Genomic DNA, 11,151 nt, shown 5'->3' with positions numbered 1-11,151 from the left:
CCCTTCCCCTCCCCCCCCCTCTTCCCCTCTTCGCTTGGCCGCTCCCACCCCACCCCCCCCCCTCCTCCATCCTCCATCCTCCTCCATCCTCCATCCTCCTCCTCCTCCTCCTCCTCTTCTCCTTCTCCTTCTCCTTCTCCTCCTTCTCCTTCTCCTTCCTCTTCTTCTTTCTTCCTCTTCCTCTCCTTTTCCTTCTCCTCCTCCTCCTTCTTCTTCTTTCTTCTTCTTCTTTCTTCTTCCTTTCTTCTTTTTTGAGACAAAGTCTTGCTGTCTTGCCCAGGCTGGAATGCAGTGGAGTGATCCTGGCTCACTGCAACCTCTGTCTCCCAAGTTCAAGCGATTCTTGTGCCTCAGGGTGTGTGCTGCCATCCCTGGCTAATTTTTGTATTTTTTGTCTAGAAATAGGGTTTTGCCATGTTGGCTAGGCTGGTCTTGAACTCTTGGCCTCAAGTGATCTGCCTGCGTCAGCCACCCAAAGTGCTGGGATTACAGGCATAAGCCACTGCACACAGAACTTTCTGTGATGATGGAAATGTCCTATTCTGCATGGTCCAGTATGGTAGTCACAGCCACATGTGACTCTTGAGCAGTCGAAACATGGCTTATGTGACTGAGGCACTGAACTTTAATTTTTATTTATTTTCAATTAATTTAAATATGCATAATGGCATGTGAGGCTAGTGGCTATCATTAGATAGCACAGCTCTAGAAATTCACAGTCAAATGATGGAAAGAAACACAGGTACTCAAAATTGAGAGTATGATATAGCTTCCAATACAGGTCCATATAAAATGCTCTAGAAGCTCAAGAGATGCTTCTGGTGGCGGAAGTGACAAGAAAAACACAGTCTCTGGAGGAGAGGAGACAGCATGGAAGTGAGACTTTAAAAACAAAGTAATAATAATATTAGAAAGGGAGGAAAGGAAGCAGAGGAGGTTCATTTCAGGCAGATGTACAGAATCCTTGAGGCATCAGGAACATGTATGCAAGTTCCGGAAAAGCCATGTGGCTTGGTAGGGTCAATTGCATAGTGGTTATTATAATAATGTTATATATAATATAATAATGACAAAAATGGTTTTTATGGTAAAGGGTAAAGATTAAAAACAAATTTAACACAGCATTTATTTTATAGTATACATTGTTAGAAGAACTGCCATATTTGTTATTTGCAACAGAAACATAGACTGTCATAGATTGTCATTAGAATCCTCATTTCACAGAGAGAAAATTGAGGCCTAGAAAGTTAAAGAAATTTGCCAGGGAACACACAAGGATTGGAGAGTCGGGATTTGAATCCAGGCCTGTTTGACTTAGAGATCAGTCTCTTCACAATATGTCTTTCAATTTAAATTTTTCTCAGTTTGGAATTGTGATGAATTTTCCTTGGTGTGTCTTCCATGATTCATTCGTGGCCACTGGACATCTTCTATTAGTTTTTTGTCTCCAATTTCATATTTAAAATATTTCCTGGCTAAGAGATAGGTATTATAAGATGAATCTATCCCATTAACAAAGAATTTCATAAACTCAGATTTTGGAAACTACTAACAATGTCTCTTTTTTTCTGTATAGTTATGGCTTTAGGAGTGTTTTATATCCTAAAATGGGGTAGTTAGGGAATTCATCAGTTAAATTGGAGGACCCAGTCCATTCATTCCCAAATTTGAATGGGCTCCTGTGACCATCAGGCCCAGAGAACCCTTGCTTCCACGTGGTGAGGAATGGCTTGTTATTCGAGCCTCTCCACATCTTAACCTAAAGGTCATGACCCTAAGCTCTGACTTCTTTTTTTATTTTTACCCATCCTAAGAGCGAATCTAGTGACTGGGACAGAGGAATGATTTGCTTTTCTTAATAATGAAGAGGAACGGGATATCTACACCTGTCCAGCAGGCATGGTCAAGTCCTGAAAATATCCCTTTCGGCTGGAAAGTGCTTGTGCTTTTTGAGGACTTTTTTTGTTTTTTGTTTTTTTTTTTCTTTTCAGATGCGAAAGAACTCATTTAATGTTATTTGCTGAATTTCCCTAAAAATCCGTGAAAAAGTTATATTAAGATTCATCTAACATTTGTACCTGCCAGGCCTTGAGCATATGAAGGAGTGTAATCAACAGCACCTGCTTCAGGGAGCGTCCTTAACTGCTAATGCAGGGCGAGAGGACAGAAGGGGGCAAGCACTCCTGGAGGTCTTACAGGGAGGGCAGGACTTACCTGAGGAGAGAAAGGTCAATCTATACATGGAACACAGGTGTGGGCAAAGGCACAGGATAGAGGGAACCAGTAGAATGGTTTGGCTGAAGTGGAAAATTCAACTTTGGCTGCACGTGAAAATCACCTGCAGAGCTTTAACAATGCCTCTCTATTACTAAAAAGTCAAGAAACAACAGATGCTGGTGAGGCTGCAGAGCAAAGGGAATACTTATACACTGTTAGGGGGAGTGTAAATTAATTCAGCTGCTATGGAAAGTAGTTGGATGATTTCTCAAAGAACTTACAACAGAACTACCAGTTGACCTAGGAATCCCATTACTGAGTATATACCCAAAGGAATATAGATCATTATAACAAAAGACACATGCCCTTGTATGTTTGTAGCAGCAGTCTTTACAATAGCAAAGACATGGAATCAGCTGAGGTGTCTGCCCATCAACAGTGGATTGGATAAAGAAAATGTAGTACATATACACCATGGAATACTACACAGCCATAAAAAAAGCATGAAGTTTTGTCCTTTGCAGGAACATGGATACAGCCAGAGGCCACTATCGTAAGTGCATTAATGTACTAACAGAAAACCAAATACCACATATTCTCATTTATAAATAGGAGGTGAACATTGGGTACACACAAATGTGAAGATGGAACAGTAGACACTGCGGACTGCTGGAGGGGATGGAGAGAGGGTGGGAAGGGTTGAAAAACTACTTAATGGGTACTACTCTTAGCTTCTGGATGATGGGATCATCCATACTCCAAACCTCAGCATCACTCCATTTACCCATGTACCCCCTGAATCTAAGTTAAAAGTGGAAATTATTTTGTTTAAAAATCACCAATACATATATATGAAAAAACAACAGAAAAATGCAACAGCACCGCAATCATTCTGCTTTTTTTTTTTTTTTTTTTTAGAAACAGAGTCTCAATTTGTTCACCCAGGCTGGAGTACAGTGGCATGATCTGGGCTCATTGCAACCTCCACGTCATGGATTCAAGCAGTTCTCCTGCCTCAGCCTCCTGAGTAGCTGGGACTACAGAAACATGCCACCATGCCTGGCTAATTTTTGTATTTTCAGTAGAGACAGGGTTTCACTGTGTTGGCCCGATTGGTCTCAAACTCCTGACCTCAAGTGATCACCCTTCTTGGCCTCTCAAAGTGCTGAGATTACAGGCATGAGCCGTCATTCTGCTTTAGTTGATCTAAGGTATAGCTTGAGCTTCAGGATTTGGGAGTTTTATATGTGATTGTAATGTACAGCCAAGGTTGGGGGGACCATTGCTAGAGTCTCTTTACATAGAATGTGGTTCTCCGACCAGCAAAGCTGCCCAACCTGGAAGCTTGTTAGAAATGCAGAATGTCAGGCCCAATTCCCAGACCTAGGGAAGCAGAATTTGATTTTCACAAGATCCCAGGTAATCCCTATGCACATTAAAGTTAGAGAAGCACTGCTATAGAGAAAAGATGAGAAATATGGTTGCAGAGGACCTGATAACCTAATCAGGTTTCCCAGCCCTTATGCTGGGCTGGGCATGAATTACAGGTGTGCAGTGATAATACTGTTCCCTCAAGCCATTAGGAATGCTTGTACTTCTTGTCAGCAAGAAGTCTCCTCTGGTTATCTCTTTGTGCTCCTCGGATATTGCAAGTTCTTTGGGCGCCTTGAGGGAAAAGGGCAGGGGAGCACCAACCGCAGAGCACCTGTCAGGAGTAGAGATCCCATGAAGATTTTTGATGGATGTTGTGTGTGTCGTGTTGTGATGAAAGAAGGTCTTCTTGACAGAGACATACAGAATGGACTGTGTTGGGGGTGATCTGGGGCCTGGGAGACATGTTAGGAGAAAGTTACAATAATTCACACACAAGGTGAGAGAAGCCACAACTAAGGAGCATGATCATGCTTAAGAATTGGGATAGCACTTATATACCATTTCCAAGTCTTCCGGGCAAAGCTTGGAAGGCATTTCAACAGATTCCCTTATGCCTTTCTGAAGACACCTTTTAACTTTTGGTTTTGTTTTGGTTTATGCTTGTGTGGCATTATCTCCAAGGGTCGGGAGAGTTGTGATAATTAAAATCTACTTGGCATAAATAAGGTCGTAAACATTCAGCCCTCACTCTACATGACCCCCTAGTTCTTGGTGGGTGGGATCATCTGACTTGAGGGTTATTAGTGGATTTCAAAGGAGAAAAGAAAACAATGATGGCCATCATTTGGTGACTGGGCAGCAAGGAGGAGTTTCAGGAAACAGAGAGGTTAAAAGTCCAAGTATGAAAGGCTTGCTTTTGTGGACTTGGGACCATATACTCTAGTAGGGACAGCTCTCACAAGGGAACCAACACATTACAGGAGACTGTTTTATTTGGAAAAAATGTTGAAATTATTGGTATGTTAAATTGATTTATTCTTCAGGGGCAAGCTAGAATTGTACCTTTTCTGGGAATTCTTCCCTAGTTACCCTAGTTCACTGTACATCTGCATTCACTCTCACTCTCGGGCTCTATTTCATGTTCTCCTTTTCTCTCTTTCTCTCACTCTTTCTTTCTCTCACTTCCTAAATTTAATAGTTCAACAAGTATTTTTTAGTTCTAATATTTGAAAAGTAACTGTGGTGTCTACCTATTTTCTAATAACTCACTTAGTTTATTTCATTTTTCTGATTCGTGATTATATCCATCTCCCAAAATACATGGTAAGCACCTTGAGGACGTGGGCCATGTCTTATTATTCGTTGTCTTCTCAGGGCTTTGTCTTATGCTAAGTATGTACAAATAATGATGATCTTCTAAGACAAGTCATTTCCTTGGGGGATTTGTGACTTTATAAAATAGCTATTTTCAAGGGTGTTCCTGATTGAATATAACCAATTAAAAATACTTTGCCATATACATTTGTGTTTTTCAAGTTTGTGGATATTTCCAATGAAAAAAATAGAGGCTGAGGCAGGAGGATGGCTTGAGCCCAGGAGTTTGAGACCAGCTTAGACAATATAGTGAGACCTCATCTCTATGCAAAATGTAAACATTAGCCGGATGTGGTGGCACATGCCTGTAGTCCCAGCTACTTGGGAGGCTGAGGTGGAGGGATCACTGGAGTCTGGGAGGTTGAGACTGCAGTGAGCTGTGATCATGCCACTGTACCCCACCCGAGTAAGACCCTGTCTCCAGGGAGGGGTTGTGAGGGAATGGAGAGTGTGAGAAGGAAAGGCTAAAGAATCTTCAAAAGCCCGGGCATGGTGGCTTACACCTATAATCCCAGCACTTTGGGAGGCCAATATGGGCGGATCACTTAAGGTCAGGAGTTCCAGACCAGCCTGGCAAACATGGTGAAACCCCATCTCTACTAAAAATACAAAAATTAGCTGGGTGTGGTGGGAGGTGCCTGTAATCTCAGCTACCCGGGAGGCTGAGGCACTAGAATCGCTTGAACCCTGGAGGCAGAGATTGCAGTGAGCTGAGATCATGCCACTACACTCCAGCCTGGGCAGTAGAGCAAGACTCATCCTCAAAAAAAAAATAATAATAATAAATAAAAATTCTTCAAAATTACAGAAAAATATTTAGTGTTCATTTTAAACTACATGGTTTAAAATTAAGCCAAAAAATACCATCAGAAAATATTTGGATCTTTTTGTGCCTTCAATGACTCATTTCAAAACAAATTTTTAAAGAAATATATATATATGTATATATAAAATCTTAGTAAATATCCCATTTTCCTAACCTTTTAATATGGTACTCATTTTCCTTAGTTGCTTTTCTCCTCCTACCATTTGGGTTTCTTTTTCTTTCTTTCTTCCCCCCCTGTTTAGAAGTGATACCATTTGTCCTAGGAAGGTAACCCCTGCTGTGTTTGTCATCAAGAGTGTCACTCGCCATCTGGATGTGACCCACTAAGATGTTTAAATCCTTAGATTGTATTTTTATGGGCAGTGTATTGAACTTAAATGCTTTAACAATTTCACTTAGTTTCAAATCATGACATGCTATTTTCACGCCCTTTCTTGGAATTCTGAAACTGATATTTGCCAAATTCAAGTATTTTGAAACTTGAGACTACTGAACATTGTTATTGTCACCCAAATTTTGAAGGGGAAATTATTTTAATTGTAGTGTGCTGTGATATTAGACATTATGATAAAAGGAATGTGTATTACATATAGAATACCAGCTAGAGCTTGACCAGAAGGATTGAAACTACTTTACTGAAATTAAATCAACACTTAAAAAAAAAAAATCTAAACCTGGGGAAAACCGTTTTAAAGAATTCCTTAATTCATCAATTATATCCTTAAAGAATTCTTTATGGTATAATAATGAACACTTAGAACAGAACAGAAATAACCCATTTCCTAACATTAGCTTCTCTGCCTACGGAGGTCATAAAAATTGTTAATGCAGATGAGGTTGCCTTCTGTTGTGTGATGCTAATAGGAAATGGATCATTGCGGTTTATGGGGTACTTAGCCATTTTGGTTCATGATAAATGGCTGACTTCAAGTGACATTCCTTCATGGATTTCCCACTATTCATCACCTGAAAGAATGGAACCCAAACATGAAGTTGATTTTGAAGTTGTCAGGAGTTTCACTGTGGTGTAAATCCATCATAAGCCAATGTTTTCATTGATTTAGGAAGAAGTAGTACGAATGGAAACACATTTAATGTTTTATGCTTCTATTTTCTTTTGCTCCAAAGCCAGTTTTGTGACTCTCTTATCCTGCTCTAACTTCTGTTACCTCTTCCCTTTCCCATCCCCGTCTCCAAACATTCTCTTTTGAAAACTCCCTAGATTTTTATCTTTGCAGAGATGCTTTGGTGTAATTACATTGTTTTGGTATATAAAATCAACCCAACATAAGCTGAAAGAATGGAACATATTTTCAACTAGTCTGTCCATCTAGGTGGCAGGTATTATACTAGGATGGAGAACCTCTTCTACTGCTGTGTTCTTGCTGTTATCCTATTTTCTTACCTTTTTCATCATCCTTTCTTGAAACGCTACCTCCTTACCCCTCCTCCCCCAAGAGTACACACACACCATGCCTGCATTAGGGGCGTTGGGGAGAGGGAAGCTGCCTATTTTAACAAGGTCACATTATCTAGGATCTTGCTCTTAGAAAATTATTCCCCAGCTTACTTTCAGGGAGTAACTGTAAGACTTATTCAAGACCTAGTCATGCCTCACATGTGCCTAAAGGAAGTTTGAGTCTTTCCTGTGTTTTCTTGATGTCTGGAATGTTTATCTCTGAGGTACAGCCTGTGTTTAATTCACTAACATGATGCTTTCTGTGCTACTGGCATTTGAGAGTATTTGATATCTGGCAGGATGCTGTTCAGAAGAGAATGTAAATATTCCTGCAGGTTGTTTTAGAATCATTTAGTGTAACTGAGATAATTTGCCATTTATTTCATGGCTTCTTAAAGGGATTTTGAGATTCTTTATCTATGTGCATTGTTAGAGTGAAGCTGACAACAGGTTGTTTATTTATTTATTTTTTATTTTTATTTTTTGCTTTGTAGAACTTAACAGGAGGAAGCCATCTTTGGCTTTCCTTGAGGTGCTGGTATCTTGGAAGGGAAGTTAGCAAACCCTTTATCCCAGAGGCTGTCTTTTGACACAGAACGTTTTAGTTCCTACCAGATTCGTCTGAGAGGCTTTCATGGAGCCCAGTTACCCCTTTTAGTAAATGGTATTCATGAATACCCTGCTCACAAAGAAATTTAGGTCAGTAAATGGAAAGCATTTGAGATACCTGGACTCTTTTCATGTTCTAGAACCCCAGATGCTGAGGAAATTTGGGGAGAAAGCCTGGAAGTGGTAGAATTGAAATATTAGGTTTCTTATGGCTGTCTTTCCTATTGAAAGTCTAGAAATAGCTCATGGGACATAATTTAATTACATGGTCTAGATAAATCCTATCAGTCTTTTATAGCTGGTTATATTTGATAAGATAAAACAAACCAACTTTTTCTTCAGATTTATTGAATGAGAATCACTAATCTTGAATACTTATTCAGCTCAGCTCAAACCAATTAGCAAACTTTAAAAATGGCCAATTCTAATATGGTACAGGCCATTGAAGCATATTTATAACTTAATTTTTGGCCTGTGTTTGCATTATATGGCCATGGTGGCATCGAGGCTGGGACTAGAAGGAGGTTGCTTAAGGGTGGAAAAATGGACGAAGGGAGAAAAAGGAGGAAACTCAGGAAGAGAGGCAGAGAACACAGATACCCTAGTAGACACATACTTTTAACAGCATTTACCACATTTTGACTCTGGTGTGTTGAAACGAACGTCGATAGCTTTTTACTTTCTGCCTTTCATTTTTGTTTCTTCTTCTCCTATCCTCCCATGTATGGGTATAAATATGTTGAAACTAGGGAAAAGCCAACTAAGATCTAAGATATGCAACTTTTTCTGGGATGGAGATTGGAAGATTGAGAGAAGGACACATTGTTACCCAAAGAGTGCCTTGGGAATGAATAGTAAGTAGTAGTATGCTTCTTGGGAGAAGGTGGGGGTTCCATGTTCAGAGGATTTTAATTACTACTGTCAAAAGACAAAATTACAACAAATTTAGTTTTATGTCTAATTGGGTTTTATTTACAATGCATGAAAGAGGACAGCCTCCATTCTGCAAAATAGAATGAAAGCTCCCACTGGGCAATGGCAGAATAGTGGGTTTTGGAAGGTAGAAAAAGAAAACAGTACAATAAAGAGTAAAAGCTGATTGGTTAATATCAGATTATTTTAGGTTACTGTTTTGTAAGGGTCAAAGCAGAAGGACTTCCTTACTGTACTGCCTCGGGTAAACTGAGACCTATCTGCATCCTTAAAGCTTCAGTTTGATGATGTGACTTCATTTTGGTTTGGTCTTCTGGTCTGTCTTTTGGAGCCTTGTGCAGGAGCTCAGTCCAAACAGTGGCATTCCAGAATGTTTGTTTGTTTGTTTATTTATTTTGAGATGGAGTCTCACTCCTGTCACCTAGGCTGGAGTACAGTGGTGCAGTCTCAACTCATTGCAACCTCCACCTCCTGGGTTCAAGTGATTCTCCTGCCTCAGTCTCCTGAGTAGCTGAGATTACAGGTGCACACTACCACATCTGGCTAATTTTTGTATTTTTACTAGAGACAGGGTTTCACTATGTTGGCTAGGCTGGTCTCAAACTCCTGACCTCAGGAGATCCGCCCACCTCAGCTTCCCAAAATGCTGGGATTACAGGTGTGAGCCACCACGCCCAGCCCCATGTTTATTTAACATTATTTTCACTCTACATTGGCAAGCCTTTTGAATGCAGTGTGTTCTTGAAGTCTAGGTCTTCACATGGATACATTTGAGGTGAACTTGAAGTTTTTATGTACTATATTCTCACCCCCGGGTGCAGTTACTGTCATCTGTTAGAGTTGCACAGAAGTCACCAAATAATCTCTTAGAATTAAACTAAAAGTAGGGGGGAAAAAAATTCCCAAATGGAAAAATTATTGTTCTTTTTTTTTTTTCTTTTTACTTCTGAAATATATTGGAAATAAATTTTTGGGAGAACTAAACTATTAAGCATAAACATAACATTTTTCCAGAGACTTCATAATTGATTTTGAAATTCTCACTAAAGAATTGGTTAGCTCTTAATGGTTTTTTCTCTTTACTTACTAATTCAAAGATGTAATGTTAGTTTTACCCTATAAGCTGTTACTTTGCTTCTTTGCACTTCAAAAAGATTTAAGGTCACTCACTGATTATGACTTTGCCGCTTCCTGCCCTATTGTCCTCACAAAGGGATTTTGTGAGTACTCTTACTGTAAAGAAGTCGTCAGCCCAATGAAAAATTCTTGATATTTGCATGTCTATTAAATTTAACACAATTGCTTTTTCGTTTGAACCTTCAATTGAATAATTTTTTAATTGTATAATTTATAAGGTTATACTTATTGGGACTTGAGAGTTCCTCTTATGAGAGTTGAAATGCCTTTTGTTTAGTTCCCTTACATGATGGATCATGCAGCAGAGTAAGAGAGGGTCAATCAGAAGCTGACACTGTGTTAGGGAACAGCCAGGTCAATAGATGTTCACATTTCTATGAAATTTTGTTGATCTATAACAAAATAGCAAAAAGCATTAATGTGTTTTTAACACCTTTTAGTCAGTTGCCCCCCAACAGAATTTACTCTTCTTTTGATGTGGTAGTACTGATAAACCTTTCCTGCAGTTGTCATGTGTCTTCTTAGGTATCATCTGGGAGTGACTGTTGTGTTAGGCTTAAACTATCAGAGCATAGCATCTGGTTGTGAATCAGTAGAGTACTGCATTGACTTACTTTCAAATCTTTGTTGGTTAAGCCCATATTATTATTATTTTTCTGGTTATGGTCATTCTCTGGTACAAGTAACTGTCAGTCATACAGTCTTTGGTAGGGGAATACCTGAATAAAGTTGGCAAGAGCATCGAGCAAACAAAGATAATATTTCAGTTTTTGGTATCATGATTACTACTTCACATCATTCCGTATTTTTTCATCACTTCACTATATGAGGCACAAGAGCCTACAGAAGACATTTAAGACACAGTCTCTACCTCTCTCAAGTGTATGTTTCTAATATTTTTCATTTGGATTATTTTTAAAAAGTATGAGCTCTCCCTAGAACCCCATATTTATACATACAACTGCCGACTCTGTATCTCCATTTGGATATAAATAGGTATCTGACATATAAGATGTACAAAATGGAAAGAAGCAGCAGATTGGGAACCTATTCTGGAGATACGCTTACTAGCAGATTGAATGGAGAATCTTTTTAGAGAAAGAAAAAATTAAAAATAACTCCTAGGTTTTTATAACCTGAGCAGCTCATTATTGTTGGTAACTGAGAGAAGGAGAATGGGAATGGAAAATGCTCATTCCCACCTTGGGGCTGTTATCTTAGC

The 11,151-nt window shown here is 39.3% G+C and overlaps 1 protein-coding gene across 3 annotated transcripts in view; it reads left to right on the top strand.

The window, feature by feature from the left end:
• The window catches only part of GREB1L (GREB1 like retinoic acid receptor coactivator), a 316,301-nt gene that overhangs the window by 67,309 nt on the left and 237,841 nt on the right, over nt 1-11,151 (top strand). The gene's annotated exons all lie outside the window — the stretch shown is intronic.

Source organism: Sapajus apella, unplaced genomic scaffold (assembly GCF_009761245.1).
Source record: "Sapajus apella isolate SASKATOON/1434 unplaced genomic scaffold, GSC_monkey_1.0 scaffold29, whole genome shotgun sequence".
NCBI lineage: Eukaryota > Metazoa > Chordata > Mammalia > Primates > Cebidae > Sapajus > Sapajus apella.
The sequence above is the reverse complement of the archived record's forward strand: the minus strand, read 5'-3'. Positions and strand labels throughout refer to the sequence as shown.